The following is a 17,608-nucleotide window of genomic DNA, read 5'->3' on the forward strand; positions in this document are numbered from 1 at the left end:
ATTGGGAGTGAGTGATAAGTACAGTAGCTTAGATGGCTTTAAAAAGGAATTCAATATAGTTATGGAAGAGAAGGAATCTGTGAACAGCTACTAGTCATGACGGCAACATGGAACACCCTATACGCATTTACCTGGGATTAAGTCTCACTGAAATCAATGATTACTAGACAACTCCAGGATTGCACTGCAAAGACTTATAGAGTGATCCTACACCTGCTTCCTCAGAAGAAAGCCCAACCAATTTCAATGAGACTATCCCCTGTCTGGACTCTGTATTCTGGTGCTTTTTTTTTTTTTTTTTTTGTAACTTTGGTGCCAATTACACTCTGATATTCTATGTTTTGCTTTTGTGCAGATGTAAGCCACCTTGAGACCAACCTATACAGGCCATATACATATATAAAAAGCAACTAGGGTTGCAATCTTCATGCCACTCTTCCATTTTTTAATATGTCCTCTTTTATTTGTCCATAGGAACCTTAACATGCATATATTGTTACCATCCTTGGGCTCAATCCTCTGCCTGTTCAGACAGAAAAAAAGTCCTACAACTTCCAGAAAGCCCAAGCCATCTATGCTGGCTGGGACATGCTGGGAGCTGTAGGACTTTTTCTGTCTATAGGATTGCACCCTAACTCAAGCTGACTTTGCAAAAGCACAAACTCTTGGACCTAGTTCTAACCTTAACCCTAAAAAGAGCCCTGTGCAACCCCATGCATGTCTACTCAGTAGTAAACATGCTGGCTGGGACATGCTGGGAGCTGTAGGACTTTTTCTGACTATAGGATTGCACCCTAACTCAAGCTGACTTCACAAAAGCACAAACTCTTGGACCTAGTTCTAACCTTAACCCCAAAAAGAGCCCTGTGCAACCCCATGCATGTCTACTCAGAAGTAAACATGCTGGCTGGGACATGCTGGGAGCTGTAGGACTTTTTCTGTCTATAGGATTGTGAACCGCCCAGAGAGCTTCGGCTATTGGGCGGTATAAAAATGTAATAAATAAATAAATAAATAAATAAACTCAAGCTGACTTCACAAAAGCACAAACTCTTGGACCTAGTTCTAACCTTAACCCTAAAAAGAGCCCTGTGCAAAACCAGGCATGTCTACTCAGAAGTAAACATGCTGGCAGGGACATGCTGGGAGCTGTAGGACTTTTTCTGTCTATAGGATTGCACCCTAACTCAAGCTGACTTCACAAAAGCACAAACTCTTGGACCTAGTTCTAACCTTAACCCCAAAAAGAGCCCTGTGCAACCCTATGCATGTCTACTCAGAAGTAAACATGCTGGCTGGGACATGCTGGGGGCTGTAGGATTTTCTTTCCTGTCTAAACCGACATAGGATCATGCCCTAAACTAACGAAAGGAAGAGAATCATAGAATTAATAATTAAAAGGAAAGAAAAGTGTTTCCCAAGCCTGGTAGGGTGGTGGATCAGTGCACGGGTCTGCTATGCCTGGGCTCTCCCTTCCGTCCCTCCTTCCCTCGTCCATGCCTGGGAAGGGCAGCAGCCGCACCCTGAGCTGTTGCTCCACTGAGATCTTGTTGATGTGATTCACGTGGTGATAAGCTCCTGTATGACGGGGGCGGCAGCGGAGGCAGCAACAAACTTGGGAGGGGTGAGAGGAAAAAAGAAGGAAGCAAAGTGTCTTCCTCAGTTCTTCCTCTGCCATGTGCTCTACTCTCATCTCACACACAGTATAAAACTGTAACCCTTAAAGGGCCATACTGCGCACTGCCTCCGTTCTGCACAACCTACAAACACAACACAGTCCCTTGCAAGCATTCCTCACACACCCCAAACCCTAAACGCAGCAACACACCGTCTAATTAATTAGTAAAAGGCTGGGAGCAAAGGGAAAACAAACAAATAAGCAAAACAAACAGGAACAGAAGAAGAGAGGGATCACTCACTCAGTAGAATGTTTTTCCCCCCGAAGGGATTTTAGAAAGAGAACAAGTGGCCACCTCGCTGAGGATACAGGATGCTGAAATGAGGGCAAGGGGCGGGGCTCCTTGTTCAATCCACATTTCCAGCGGCTGCACCAGGCCTTAGCCACGTGGGATGGGGAATGAAGTGAGGCCCTGCCCCTTGTCCTCGTTGCAGCATGACAAGTGGGAAGGGGAGGGGCTCAGTGTTCGTTCCCCTTCTCCGGCGGCTGCACCAGGCCTTATCCAGCAGGGATGAAGAGCAAAGTGAGCCCTGCCCCTTGCCCTCGTCGCAGCATGATGAGAGGAGAGGGGAGGGGCTTGGTGTTCTGGGCCCCTGCCCCTCCCAGCACGGCGATTGCGCCGGCCAAGAGAAGGCCTGGATAAACCACGAGACCGTGATTTTCCCGGGCATTTGGGGGGATTTTGAAATCTCCCGCCGGATCCCGTTTTGGGGCGGGATATCCTGACATGTCCGGGCAAATCCGGTCATTTGGTCACCGTAAGATACATTGAATCTCTCACTTGTTCTTTATTTCAGTGATTTTAACATTAAGATGTTATATAGAACAGATTTGTCTTAAATGTGTGCTATAAAATCAGACATGTGACCAAGGCTATGGTCGGGTGGACACGCCCCCTTGGTGCTGGACACGCCCCTTTGGGGGCAACCATGTTCTCCTCCTTTTTGGTTTCCAAAATATGGTCAACCTAGGTAAGGGGGTGGGGGGAGTTTTGCTTACATGGCTCAACTGCCGCTGCAGTCCATACAGCGGCAGTGGCGGAGCCAGGTCAGCGGGGACGGGGGCTTACCTGTGTCTGTCAGGGGCTTCAATTGTAGCCCCGGCTTGAAGCCAGAAGAGAAGGCCTCAAGCCAGGGCCTCAATTGAAGCCCGCGATGGACACAGGTAAGGGGGCAGGGGGGTTGGCCTACTTGGCGCCAGCAGCAGCGATGTCCATGCGGTGACAGTGGCGGAGCCACATAAGGGGGCAGGGGGGAGGGGGCTTACCTGCCTCTGTCACGGTCCGTGGTGGGCTTCAACTGAGGCCCCAGCTTGAAGCTGGAGGAGGCCGCGGCCTTCTCTTCCGGCTTCAACCGGGGCCTCAAGTGAAGCCCGTGACAGATCATGACGGATGCAGGTAAGGGGGTGGGGGGGTTGGCTTACCTGGCACCGGCACCGTCCATGCAGCGACGGCAGCAGAGCCGGAGCTCACTCCGCGGAGCAGGGGACAGGCGGATCCAGAAGTTCCGGATCGGGCCATGAAGCGGTTCAGGGGTGTGTGTCTGTGCACAGCCCTAGTTCCGAGTATCTCTCAGCACCTTAAATGAGTTCAAGTTCCCACGTCCAGGTGAACTGCACCTCACAGTGTAGAAGGAGCTACCAGATGGGCTCCAGGAACTTCAATTCCTTAATTTTGAGAAATGCTGGAGAACAGGTTAACTACCGGAGGACTGGGGAAGGGCGAATGGGATCCCTATTATAAAAAAAATGGCAGATCTGGGGAATTACAGACTAGACAGTTTGACATCAATACTTAAGGAGATTCTAAAGCAAGTAATAAAGTGCTCAATCTGTAGGCATCTTGGGGTGATCAGAGGTAGTTTAAATAAGCTATAATTTACCACTGTGATGGGCATACCAGGTCAAACTATACAAATTATATGTCCCCCGCTCATCATGCCCATTCTTTTAAAATTATTTTATCTTTATCAAAAGATTGATCCTCTGTTTAACTTCATTTTTTATATGCCAATGATTTCCTGGTGAGTCATTTACAAGCAAGCAAACGCCCACTTCCTGAAATCCAAGAAAGTGAAACTAATTCTGTCTGCAGTGTACGAAAGCCATGGCTGCTGCTTGGAGTCCTGTCCAGGATCTCTGTGAAGAAGCCACTTGTTCCATCTGCCTGGATTATTTCAGGGATCCAGTGACCGTTGCAGAGTGTGGCCACAATTTCTGCCAAGCCTGCCTGAGCAAGTATCTGGGGGAGAAGGACACAGAGGCCTCCTGCCCCCAGTGTAAAGGAACCTTCCAGAAGGAAAACCTCAAGCCAAATAGGCAGCTGGGTAACTTTGTCGAAATTGCCAAGAAATTCGGTGATCAGGGGGCCAAGGGGGCAGAGGAGAAGGGGGGAGTCTGTGAGAAACACCAGGAGCCCTTGAAGCTCTTCTGCAAGTCCATGAAACCCCCATCTGTGTGGTGTGTGACAGATCCAAAGAGCACAAAGAACATGAGGTGGCTCCTCTGGAGGAGGCTTCCCAGGAGTACAACGTAGGAGAACATTGTAGACCTTGGTGGGGAGGGGGAAGAACTCTGGGTTCTTCTTGGGAAGTTCTCTGTAAAGTCCTGGCAATAAGAAAATATTGGGACTGAACTATTTCTTTATTACATTGCTATAGCCTGGATGCAGTGAACATGCACGTTCTTTGTTCTGCAAATAGCAGCCACGGGAAGCCTGAAAAGGTTCGGGAGGGGGGAGGGTGGGGGCTCTCTCCCCACCGGGGCAGCAGTAGGGGAGCAGGGGCAAGATGCTGCAGCTGCTCCTCTCACACCTTTCCTTCTCTCTCTCTCTCTCTCTCTCTCTCTCTCTCTCTCTCTCTCTCTCTCTCTCTCTCTCCTCCCCCCCCCCCGTCTCTCTCTCTCTGCTGCAGTTGTGAGGGCTCCAGCAGCAAACTGGGTGGGTTTGTGTGTACCACAGTGTTTACTTTATCGGCCAAAGGTGGTGGTGGTGGTGCTGTGACCCCCAGCCCCAATCCCCATCTCAGTGCATGTGAAACTCAGACTCCCAGTGGATGGAGGAACTTGTTTTTTAGGCTTTAATGGTATAAAAAAGTCCATTGAGAACCTCCCCACTCCCAAGTACAAAGGTGGATCTCAGGGAACAAGGATATTGTTCACTTCCTCTTTCTGTCTCACTAAACCAAACATGAACTTTTGTTTTTCCTTCAGGATCTGATCCGTCGTCGCCTGGAGATTCTCAGGGAAGAGAGAGAAAGAATTCTGGCATATAAGGCAGAAACAGTAAAGGAGAATAAAGAACTTCTTGTAAGTGTCAGTTTTACTAGGGGTCTGTCTATATGATAGCATTTATTTATTTGTTTCTTTCTTTCTTAAATGATTGGTATCCTGTCCTATATCACTGAGATCTAAGGGTGGCATACAGATAAAAACAGAACAATGTAGACAGTACAGAATATAAACAATGAGAAACATATTAAATAGCCTACAAATTAAGATGAGTAGAAATTTTTAACAAGCACTAGAAACAATTGAAAACAATTAAAACTATGTGCAACCATGGAGAATATAGCCTTCAAAGGCTTTGATAAGAAGCCATGTTTTAACCTGGGGCTTTTCCATTCGGCTGTTTACACCTCCGTAAATGCACATCTTTCCATTTTCAGACAGATGAAATATGAAATACGAAGCCATCCAGAGGCAAACCCTGGAAACTCCGCTCCCCAAAAGTAGGGTATTTACCCCAACCTTTTTTGTAGTGGAGCCAGCTCCGTGGCTCTAAACGGGGGGGGGGGGGAGATTAAAATGGAGAGGGGGAGAGAGGAGAGGAGAGCAACAGTGCCATTCCTCCCCCCTTTTTATAATTTCATGATTTAAATAAACAGAGCTCTACATTAACAAATTTTCGGAGGACCAGGCAACCTCCAATCTGAATATGCGGACCTCCACATATTGTGCCTTCTAAGTTAAAAAAAGGAGGGACAGCCACGTTCTTTTCTTCCCCCCCCCCCCCCGGGATGAATGACCCCATTTCTTTCCTCCCCACCCCATTTTTTAAAAAACATTTCAGAGGCACCGGGGAGGAAAATTCGCACTTGTCTTCCTTCCTGTGCAGATACCGGGAAGGAAGGCAAATGCAGGTACAAAGCGCCACTCAGCGCCAAAGGACTTCCACATAGCCGGGGGCCTGGCACGGAAATGAAGCCAGCATTGTCACCAGTCGGGTCTCCAAAGGGAAGGCAGTTCACAACGGGCAGGTGCCACAATAGAGAAAGCCCTCTCCCCTGTCCCATTATAACGTATGTCTCCCTTTGGTGGGACACAGACGAGGGCTCCTCCAGCAGATCTCAGGCGGGCAGATATATAGGCAGAGGCGCTCCCTCAAGTTTCAAGGTCCCAAGCTGCTTAGGGTTTTAAATGTCATTGGCAACACCTTGAATTCCGACCCAAAGCATATAGGAAGCCAATGCAATTCCTTTTAGACGGGTATTATATGGTCTCTGTGAGATGTACCCGTCTTCAGTCTAGCTGCTGCATTTTGCATTAGCTGCAACTTCTGAGTCGTCTTCAGGGGAAGCCCCATGCAGAGTGCATTGCAGTAGTCTAATCGGGACGTTACCAGTGCGTGCAATACGGTGGCTAGGTTATCCCTGTCCAGGAAAGGCCAGAGCTGGCGGATCAGCCGAAGCTGACCCAAGTACTCTGGGCCACGAAGTCCACCCGAGCCTCCAGTGACAAGGGTGGATCTAGGAGTACTCCCAAGCTACACACCTGCTCCTTCGGAGGGAGGACAACCCCATCCAGAACAGGTCGCTTACCCAATTCCCGGACTCGGGAACCACCAATCCACAGAGCTTCCGTCTTATCAGGATTCAGCTTCTGTCAATTGGCCCTCATCCAGCCCATTACAGCCTCCAGGCACTGGTCCAGCACCTTCACAGCCCCAGCTGTCTCCGATGACAAGGAGAAGTAGAGCTGAGCATCACCAGCATACAGATGGCACCAAACCCCTAATGACCTCCCCCAGTGGCTTCATGGAGATGTTGAACAGCATGGAGGATGGAATAGAGCCCTGTGGCGGAATAGCCATGGGGTAGAACAGGAATCCCCCAATACCACTTTCTGCAATTGGCCCTGCAAGTGGGAGCGGAACCACTGGAACACGGAGCTTCCTACTCCCATCTCACATAGCCAATCCAGCAGGATACCATGATCAATGGTATCAGAAGCTGCTGAGGCGTCCAGTTAGATCACCAGGGCAGCACTCCCCCTGTCTTTCACCCGGAGTAGGTGGTCGGTCAGAGCAGCCAAGGCTGTTTCAGTGCTGTGCCCTGGCCTGAAACAGGACTGAAATGGGTCTAGATGATCCGTTTCCCCCAAGAACGCCTGAAGCTGTCAACCACCACACGCTCAAGCACTTGGTCTTTGGCCCAGGGTGGCTCCAAATCTATGCTGTGTTGGTTAGATGACGCAGTGGCTGATTCGGGGCAAATAGGTGGAGATCCGCAGCTGAACATTCAGGGACTTACCCTGACTGTTCCTCCCTGAGCGAGGTCTTCTGCTCTCTGACCTTGCTCCATGGCTGATCCGGGGAGCGGTCCTGGCAGATGGCGCCTGGCAATTGGTCACCGGAAGCCAGGAAGAGGGCTGAAGGGGGCGGCTCCAGTACCTGGATGATTGCTGGAACCCCCCCTGCTCCCTCCTTGGCATGGAGATTAGCAAGTCCAAACCCACAGGAAGGAAACCACAGGGTTTGGGGGGAATGTGGCCCCCATGAGGTGCTATCAAGGCAGCCCCTAGGAAGGGAACAAGGGCTTCAACCAATATGAGTCAAAATGTGACGTAAACTGCAGAGGAATCCAAAGCCCCCAGGCAGCCTGGCTCTGCAGAACAGCTCTTGCCTGGAATGGCCAAACCTCCCAGAACGGTGGCTAATGAAAGGCCAGGCTGAGAGTGGGCCCTGGTATCTCTTCTCGATCCACCCAGAGTGCAGGACACGGAATAACGGGCTCAAGTTAAAGGAAGCCAGATTCCAGCTGGACATCAGGAAAAACTTCCTGACTGTTAGAGCAGTACGACAATGGAATCAGTTACCTACGGAGGTTGTGGGCTCTCCCACACTAGAGGCCTTCAAGAGGCAGCTGGACAACCCTCTGTCAGGGATGCTTTAGGGTGGATTCCTGCATTGAGCAGGGGGTTGGACTTGATGGCCTTGTAGGCCCCTTCCAACTCTGCTATTCTATGATTCTATGATCTTATCGGAATCTTTTTCTCTACTGAACATGGATTTAAGATCTCTGAAAACTTAAAATAACTTCCCTATAAAATTCCTTTAAGCCTCTTGATGCTGTGAAGCTTGGTCCTATTTCTGACTCTGGCTCCCCTTTCTCCCCTTTCCATCCACTTCTTGCAGAAGGAAACCAAAGCAGAGAGGAAAAAGACAGTGGCTCAGTTCAGACAACTACGGCAGCTTCTGGAGGAACAAGAGAAGCTTCTGCTGACCCAGATAGAAGGCTTAGAGGAAGAGATTGCAAGGAGAAGGGACGAGCACCAGGCCAAACTCTCTGAAGAACTCTCCTCTCTTGAAAGCCTCATCCAGGAGTTGGAGGAGAAGGGTCAGCAGCCAGCGAGTGAACTCCTGCAGGTAAGACGGTGGCAGGAACAGCCCAGGAACTTCCTCCCAAGGGTAAAGCGGACTTCAAGACCTTCCTGCCTCCATCATCTACAGAAGGAAAAGGCCCAAGGCAGGCACTGCAGGCCCCTTAGACACTTGGCAACCGTAAGGTGATACCTTTAAGAGAATTCTTGCCAAAGCAAAGTTGCGAAAATTATAACCCTAATCACCTCCTTTGACATGGAAAGGAAGGCTTCATTCCTGCCTGGGAAAGCACAGGGAGAAGTCTGCCATTGGTAAGGAAAGGAAAAAGGAAAGGAACCTCTTGTGCAAGCACTGAGTCATTGCTGACTCTTGGAGGGACGCCAGCTTTCACTGACATTTTCTTGGCAGGCCTTATAGTGGGGTGGTTTGCCGTTGCCTTCCCCGGCCGTGATTACCTTTCCCCCAGCTAACTGGGTACTCATTTTACCGACTTCGGAAGGATGGAAGGCTGAGTCGACCCAAGCCGGCTGCCTGAAACCAGCTTCCGCTGGGATCGAACTCAGGCCGTGGGGAGAGTTTCAGCTCGCCATTGGTAAGGCCAGTAAAAAAACTAAACAAAAGGCAAGGGTGGAACCAACTAATCTTTGACAATGGTATTAGCAAAAGTTATCTGTCATCTGCAGATAACTTCACGAATGTTATAAAGCCCTGAGGAAGAACGCAACCGCGTTCGAAACGTGTAGGCACCTGGCACTTCAATAAAACTTTTGCTAATATCATTGTTGAAGATTAGTTGGTTCCACCCTTGCCTTTTGGCTATTTTTTACTCCCCCACGGGGTTTTCCTTGCTTTCGCAATTGGTAAGGCCGGGCGAGGCGCTCAAAATAGACCTGTGTACATTAGGGGCGTGCAGAGTGGGTGTTCTCTGCCCCAGAATTGAGGACGGAGCTATGTTGAGGCGGTTCTCCGCCCCAATTTCCAGAGTGGGTCCCTCTCTCCGCACCACAAGAGAGTTTGGTGAAAAACCGCTCCGTTGTCGGGTAACTGCTACATGGGAATTAACAGACATGCTTACACCTCACTCAGTTGTAAAGATAAACACATGACAATTGGCACTGTGACAGCTTTTAAAGAGGACGTTAGGCCAGCCAAGTTTGGATCAGATCCCTGCATGCAGTGATTGATAGCGAATTTTTAAAATCTGAACTCAAATGTCCTCTCAGGCACCTCTCATGCCTTGATCTGTATGCCGAGAGAGAGGGAAACAAAGCAGCAGGAGAAAAGTGCTTAATGCAATAATAAATGAGTAAATATAAATGCATAAATGCCACAACAGCAGCACACAGCTTGCCCATCATCCTCAGAGAGGACAGGAGGCTTGCAGGAGGAGGAGAAGGAGGAGGCGGCACCACACACACACACTCTGTGTGCAATCTAATAAATTGTAAGCAATCTAATAAATTGCTTACAATTTATTAGATTGTAAGCCTATGCGGCAGGGTCTTGCTATTTACTGTTTTACTCTGTACAGCACCATGTACATTGATGGTGCTATATAAATAAATAAATAATAATAATAATAATAATAATAATAATAATAATAATACTCACTCACTCACTGTCTGTCGGGCACATTGGAGCAAGTCGAGTCAAGGCAACAACAGCTTCTCCGTAGGAGGCTACGTGGCTTGGAGGAGGAAGGAAGAGGACGAGGAGGAGCACCCCCTGCACCGGAAGCCCAGCCAGCCAATAGGAGTAATAGTTTAACTAAAATGAAGAGCCTGCCTGGCTCAGGTGTAGAAGCTTTCTCCCTCCCAATGCCAGTCTGGCTGCTCAGGTTCTCATCTTGCCACAAGCAGAGATCTGTTGCAACCTCCCTTTTAAACAGATGTTTTTCCTTCCCCTGCTGAGACTCAGGAGTTTCAGTGCACCCCAAATTCAGTTTCAGGATTGGGTCCCAGAGGCACCCCTGAAATTCCACCCTGTTTCAGGAGGTTCTTGGACCAATAGTGGCCTCCTTGCCTGCACCCTCTTTCTATTCTGTGTGTGTTTTGTGACCAGGGGCTTTGCATTACACGGCAGGAGAGGGACAACCAGGTGGTCTGGAATTGATGGTCTAATATTTACAACCTTATTTTAGTTATTGCCAGACTGGGCTTCTGGCCAATAACCTTGTAACAGAGTTTTGCAGCGGTTTCCAGCAAAGTCAGCACAGACACAGCTTAAAACTGAGACTTTCAGTAGGTTTAAAGAAACCTTTACTGGCATATAAAAATATAATTTAGTTATGGCAATCACAAATACAAATACTTACATACGGTCAGTCAATACAGCTCTGATACATAGATGGAGTGAGTGAGTTACATGTACATGGGAATACAATCCTTTTTATAGGCTAACTGTACAGTGATGCAACTGCTTGCAATCCCTTAATTGAAACAATCAAGTTACCAATTATTCAATCATGACATCAATGTCCAGGTGCAACGTTGACCTTTAAGTTTTCTGCTGAGTCTTCTGATTCCTCCAGCTCCTCAGCAATTAGTAAATCCCTGGAAACATAACCAGGATCCATTCCAGGATCCAACAAACTTCTCCCTCCTCCCGGTGCTCATAGCAAGAATGAAGGGGACAGCGCCCTCTAGTGGAGGTTTTGAAGTGCAACTTTGGCTGCACATGGTGGGAAGTCTTGAGATGTAGTTGAAGAACCAGGATATCCAGGGGTTTTCTTTTAACGGAATAAATGGGGGAAGGTGCAGGAGACATCGTCGGAAAGACCCCAAACTTCTGTGAGAGGCCAGTCAGGAGCATGCTATAAATCACTTATTTAGAGAAGCCCCATGTCTCACTGCCCTGTTCTAAGAGAAACCCCCCTTGGAACCTTCCTCCCCCACCCCCAACCTGGAAAGTTCACTCTAAACTCCCTCCCACCCCCAGCACTGTTAAGTACTCTTATTTGCATAACAGGTTGTTTTGATTTTGCACGCTTATAAAGAATGCCCTAGCATCGCATTTCTCCAATTAATGAATGTATCCCTGAGATTCTTGTGGGTTTGTGGAAATTCCCGTTACTTGAAGAAGCCAGGGCTTGAAGCACTGTCACTGCTGGCATTCCTCTTTTTTGTCAAGGGAAATGTCCCCATCTTGGAGTACTTTCTTGTCATAAAAGAGAGACTCTAAACTGTCAGTGACTCTGCACAGGGAAATAGGCCAACAGGGTTGGCTGTGACCCAAAAGTGGGTCACAAGATCAGTCCAGATGGGTCACTGCAAAGGTGGTGCCACCATGTTGGGCAATTTTGAAAGTGGGGCCCATGTTGCAGGTTGGCGTCCCTCGTGGTTCTTGGATCTGGACCTGTGGAAGACCACTGCCTTAAAATGCAGATCAATGTCTCTCTGTTGTGAAAGCCTGAGAGTTTGACCAAGGCCTCTTGAACCCCCATTGTAGGATGTTTTATCTATTCCTCATAGTCATTGAGTGGGTGGGTGTGCTATGTGGAAGCATCAGCACTTGAGCATGAGAAGGACCAGGGTACCATAGATGGGTGACTGGCAGGCACTGAGTTCCCTCTTCTCTCTCTCCTTTCTTTGCAGGACGTGAGAAACACCTTGCAGAGGTAAGTGGATCCCACTCATTTCCATGATGGTGGGAAGGGTCTGGATCGCATGGGAAGCACATGGCTCCCTCCATACTCCTGGGCAGAGGACATTGGTCTCCAACATCTCAGTGATTAAAACAGGGACCAGCACTCCTTTCCTTCCTTCCCTCCATCACACATGGTTGGAGGCTCCTCTCTGCCTACAAAACATCTCACCCCAAAACACACATACAACAACTCCACAGACCAAACCTTCCCCCAAAACAACAACACAGGCAACCCCCCTGCACAGGCAAAACACAGACCACTAACCCTAACTAGACACAAACACAAGCATCCCATCTGCCCCGCTCACCCCCTCCCCCAGCCATGCTCACTGGTGTGGCTCCCAAAGGGTTCTGTATGGGCCAGTGTGGCTGATGCTCCCTCCCCCAACAAACGTTGCCCATTCTCTGTTCTGAGCTTTCTGCAATTTCCATTTGGATTGAATGGATGTGGGTTACCTTTTTCCCTCACCACCAGGAGTGAGAAGGAGACATTTGAGAATCCAGCAGCTTTCCCTCCAGCGCTGAAGCAGAAGATCTGGGACTTCCATGAAATAAATCCCTTTCTGGAGAGAGTCGTGAAGCAATTCAAAGGTAAGGAAGCATGGCTGCAGGGATGCAGTGCTGGGCATTAATTTATTTTATTTTGTTGGTGCTACAAACGGTGTCAACAGCAGTAAACAGCAAGCTTCCATTTTGGCAGCCTGGCCACCATTTCCTTTTCCTCCAGGAATACCCAGAGTGCATTTTGTTGCCCATCTGCTCACACTGGCGAAGGTTTCTTGAAGGTTCTCCAATTCTGCTTTGGGTTTTCACCATCCAGAATAATTAAGTGTGTCAACCTCCCTGTTTACTCTTGACTCCATATCCCCCACTCATGAATCTAAACTGCAGGAAAGAGATAAGGAAAGAGTTCCCTTTGGGGGCCCCACTGCTTCTCTCGATTGGGAGTTTTGTGCACTGATTCCTCTCCTTCCATGCTGCTTACTCCTGACACCATCTTCTTTATTCACGGATTCAATAGCCGTGGTCTCCCTTCACCCTTCGGGGTCCCCATCACTGATCTCCACTGTGAGAACTGTCCATTTATCCCTCCCTTTCCTTTTTTAAAATCAAGGCTGCAGAGCTATTTTGGGGTGGGGTCCAGATTGCCCTCCACCTCACACACTACGGGGCAGGTGATGGGACCCCATTCCTTTCCCCCCACTGATGCTGGAAGGAGGACTGCAACGGTGCCTCCTCCCCTGACAGTGAAAGAGGTCCAGCCCCCTCCGCATCCATCCCTCTGATCTGATGTGATGCGGCCTGGGTGCTGGGAATCCCCTGCACAGGGAAGGTCAGTCCTGCCATTCATTCCCTTCATCCCCATTTTCTCTGCTCTCAGATCAGAAATAGCTATAGGGATGATGGTTGGAAGGCATTGGGACTCACCCCCACCGTGGGTAGCAGCCACACTTCCGGACCACCTCCCATGCATGCTCCTGTTATTGTTCCGAGATTGGAGATAGCCATGGGGATGAGAGGGGTGCGCATTGGGACTGCTCCAACTGTGAGAAATAATAATAATAATAATAATAATAATAATAATAATAATAATAATAATATTTATTTGTTACCCACCTCTCCCTTTGGATCGAAACATTCAAAACTAATACATCATTAATAGCAGCACATTATTAAAAGGCATCTTAAAATTCAACTGCGTAGGCCTGCCGGAAGAGATCCGTCTTTATAGCTTTCTTAAAATCCGGAAAACCGAAGTTGACGAATCTCTCCCGGCAGGTCATTCCATTAGCTGGGAGCAGCAGAGGAAAAGGTCCGCTGGGTACTAGTTGTCAGCCTTGTTTTCGTTGTCTGGAGTAAATTCTTCCCAGAGGACCTGTGTGTGCGGGGCGGATTGTACGGGAGGAGGCGATCCCGCAGGTAGCCTGGACCCAAACTATGTAGGGCTTTAAAGGTGATAACCAACACTTTATACTTCACCCAGAAACTAATTGGCAGCCAGTGAAGAGATTTTAAAACTGGTGTAATGTGGTCACTCAGTCTAGCCCAGGTGAGTGCCCTTGCTCAGGCTGCTGCACAAGCCCACCACTATCCCTGATCAGAGATAGCTGTGGGGGGGCCCTCCAAGGGGATTCCTCCAGAGGGGGGGGGCTTGGAGACTCAGCTCATTCCCCTGGAGGAAGACCAAGAGGCTGTGCAGGCCGGATTGTGGTGTCCCATAGGTTGGATTAGGACTAGACCCCTGGTTTAAATGGCTACGAATTCATGAGAATTGAAAGACAACGGAGCAAACACAGGAACAGGGGAAGGAATTTAAAAAACCCTTTTTGGAGCTTCAGGTATATAAGATTTACAAGGCTAAATTGTAGCCCATGAGGGCTGTTCTCGCCATAGGAAGGGGAATGAAATACAACCTCTATCCTAGTTCTGCCTTCTGCTTCTCATTTTCTATGTTCTACAGAGGATTTTCTTAAGTTTTGTTTTATTATTTCGGTTGCAGTCCTAGATATGCTTGGTTGAGGTTAAGCTGCACTGAACATGATGGGACTTACTGGGCCAGTTTGCATGACTCCAGGGTGGCTACTAAGCCCCGGTGGCTTGGGCTTGTTGAGTGCTGGCCTGGTTTGCATAGTTATTCTGGCTGGGCAAAGGCTTCTCGTGTCGTCTGAATCTAGTGAGGGTGGCTTGTTGGGGTGGTAAGGAGCCACTCCAGACCCATGGCCTGTGGTGCGGTTGTGGGTTGACTTGGTAACCTTCCCAATGAGCCTCCCCCACTGGCTTCAGATGAAACGAAACACTGAGAAACACGCATAGACTTGTACTGTTATTTGGAATCAGTTTAAAGTTACAAAGAGGATCTCCCTTTTAGCAGATTGGTTTCTACTTGATTCATAATGGGCCTCTTAAAGTTTCTATCATTTCCTTCCCCAGATGCGCTGCTAACTGGACTACCTCCGATGAAAGGTACATTTCCAGTTTATTTATTTATTACATTTCTGTACCATCCAATAGTGGAAGCTGTCTGGGCGGTTCACAAAACCAATGTGAACCAAATGCACAGGAGAGATATGGACTGGTCAGATATTTCACTGGCTTCATTTCACTGTGCTTAAACCGTTCTGTCCTGCACCCTTCGGAACGGTAAACAGGTTAATTATGAGTAATCAGCAACTCTGTAGTGATGTTGGGTTCTCCATATCAACAAAGCAGGCACAGACAGGGGGGTGGAGCTATGGACTCCTCCCCTCCATACTTCCCATGCATTCAAATGCACTTTTGCAAGACGTGTCCATGTATAGAGGTGACTGCGCCTAGGGAGGGCTCCATACAATCAGGACATGTGAGAAAGCAAAGCTCCCAGTTGTGTGGAGCTCTGGCCATCCATGCACACTTGAGCAGGCAGAGGTATATCACTGAGGAACATTCAAAGAGACATAAAAGAGACATAATATGAGACACAAAAGTCTCATATTAGCATTTTATAAAACGAAATGGGCCACCCAAAACACTGGCAAGAGAAAGGGCTCCTTTGCATGTTTGTATCTTGCACCCAAGGTGGAGCCTCCAACTGCTGCAAAAGCGAACGAGATACTAGATTTTCATAGTTCTATTGACAACCCAGTTATCTGTTGCCAAGAGGGAGGGCAGCACCAGCTGGCTGCTCTCTGCTCAGAAGAATGGAGACTCCTCATTCCCCCTGGAAGTCTCAGTTGTCCCATTCACAGAGGCCGCATCAAGGGGTGGTGGTGAATTCTCTGCTCTCCTGCCTCCCTCCACCCTCCTCACCCAGCACACACACACACACACACACACACTCACACACACACACACACACACACACACACACACACACACACACACAGAGCACTGCCAATGAGAAGGCATCCTGGAGCTTTTCCATCTGTTCCTTCTTAAGAGAAGAAGCTCAGGAGGGAGAGGAGGGGAAGACAACATGACATTCCTGGAATGAGGCAGGGCCAGGCTGCAATAAAGCCCTGATCTGGAAGCAGCAAAGAGTTGAGTGTTTTGAGAGTGGGGTTTTTTTCTTACTTGTAAAATGTGGGAGGAGCCCTTAGCTGGGAGGGGCAAATTGGGCATGGAATGGGAGGGGCTGTGGGGGCTTCCCAGGGAAATGGAGGGGAATACAGGGGAGGGGGAGTTTGGCCACTCAGGATGGGCCGGAAGGACAGAGGGAGGGAAAGGGAGGAGAGGTCTGGGGAAAGTGGTTTGGGGGAGCTTTCATGTTGGTTCTGCTGTGAGCATTGGAGGTATTCATGTTCCTGTTATCATACTGAGTTGTTTTCACATTCCCTGATTTTATAGGAAATCGATGATCCCTGTGGGGTGTTAACACTTAAGACCTCCGCCGTTGTCCCAGAAGATTCTGCTGACCTTCTCTTTTCCTCCTCTCTCTCCATCCCCAGCAGCAAATGTCACTCTGGATCCAGACACAGCTCATCCCAGCCTCATCTTGTCTGAGGACCATAAAAGTGTGAGAAGGGGAGACAAACGGCAAGATCTGCCCAACAATCCTGAGAGATTTGACCAACATGCTTTTGTCCTGGGACGTGAGGGATTCACGGCAGGCAGACATTTCTGGGAAGTCAGTGTGGGAAGTGAGGGAAACTGGGCTGTGGGGGTCGTCAGAAAGTCTGTGAGGAGAAAAGGCTGGATTGATTTTAGTCCTGAGGAAGGAATCTGGGTTGTGGGGTGTTATGGAGGTGTATATAGGGCTTTCGACCCCCCTCATTACCCTCCTCTGTCCCTGAGTGGGAAGCTCAAGAAGATCCGAGTGTCTCTGAACTGCAATGAGGGGCAGGTGTCCTTTTACGATGCTGACAGGGGGACCCTCCTCTACGCCTTCTCTGGAGCCTCCTTTGCAGGAGAGACAATTCTGCCCTTCTTTTATGTAGTGCTGAAATCCCACCTCAGCATCTCTCCTTAAGGCAGCTCAGAGCCTTCCTCACTCTCCCTCCTCTCCACACTAGACTGGTTAGTCTAAGCACCAAACCTCCCTTTGTCAAGGGCCCCTTTTCCCCTTCTGCAAAGGCCCCCTGAGAGGCCTCCAGTCGCAGACACCAGAACTCCATGGGCTAAAATGGTGCCTGATTTCCTCCCTCCCTTTTCCCAGACTTCTCTCATCCCTTAAAGAGACAGAAGCTCATCAATAATCCAGACCAACATTTTTTTTAACTGCACTGCTTCCATGACCTTCAGTCTATGTTTCATTTTCCATTTTCCTTGTTTCCCTCTCCACAAGATTTTCATTATATCCTTAGATGGAAAACCCACCACAAAAACTCTCTCTCTCTCTTTTTGCACAAACACACACACATACACACACACGGGTGCGTTGTACCTTGTCAGAGATCCTGATGTGACATTCTTGCCAAAGTCTCCATATCCCAAAAGGCCTCTCGTTCTGCTGTTTCACGAAGACAAATGCATCTTCCATGTGATTTCCATTGAGAATGGCCTGTGGGTGGGCTTGGATTCAGCAAGTCCAGGGAAATTGCTATTATAGAGAGTCTAATATGTCCACCTTCGTTATTTTCATTAAATAAAATAAGTTACAGCCTTGGGAACAAGGGTTCTCTCATCATGCTTAGGGTGACCATATTTCGGAAACCGAAAAGGAAGGCAACATGGCCGCTCTATGGGGCGTGCCCACAAACGTGCCCTTGGTCACA

At 48.7% G+C, this 17,608-nt stretch overlaps 1 pseudogene; it reads left to right on the plus strand.

The window, feature by feature from the left end:
- The first annotated feature begins 3,734 nt into the window (after positions 1-3,734).
- Positions 3,735-17,557, plus strand: LOC134396063 (E3 ubiquitin-protein ligase TRIM7-like; annotated as a pseudogene).
- The last annotated feature ends 51 nt before the right edge of the window (positions 17,558-17,608 follow it).

Source organism: Elgaria multicarinata, chromosome 3 (genome assembly GCF_023053635.1).
Source record: "Elgaria multicarinata webbii isolate HBS135686 ecotype San Diego chromosome 3, rElgMul1.1.pri, whole genome shotgun sequence".
NCBI classification, from domain to species: Eukaryota; Metazoa; Chordata; class Lepidosauria; order Squamata; family Anguidae; genus Elgaria; species Elgaria multicarinata.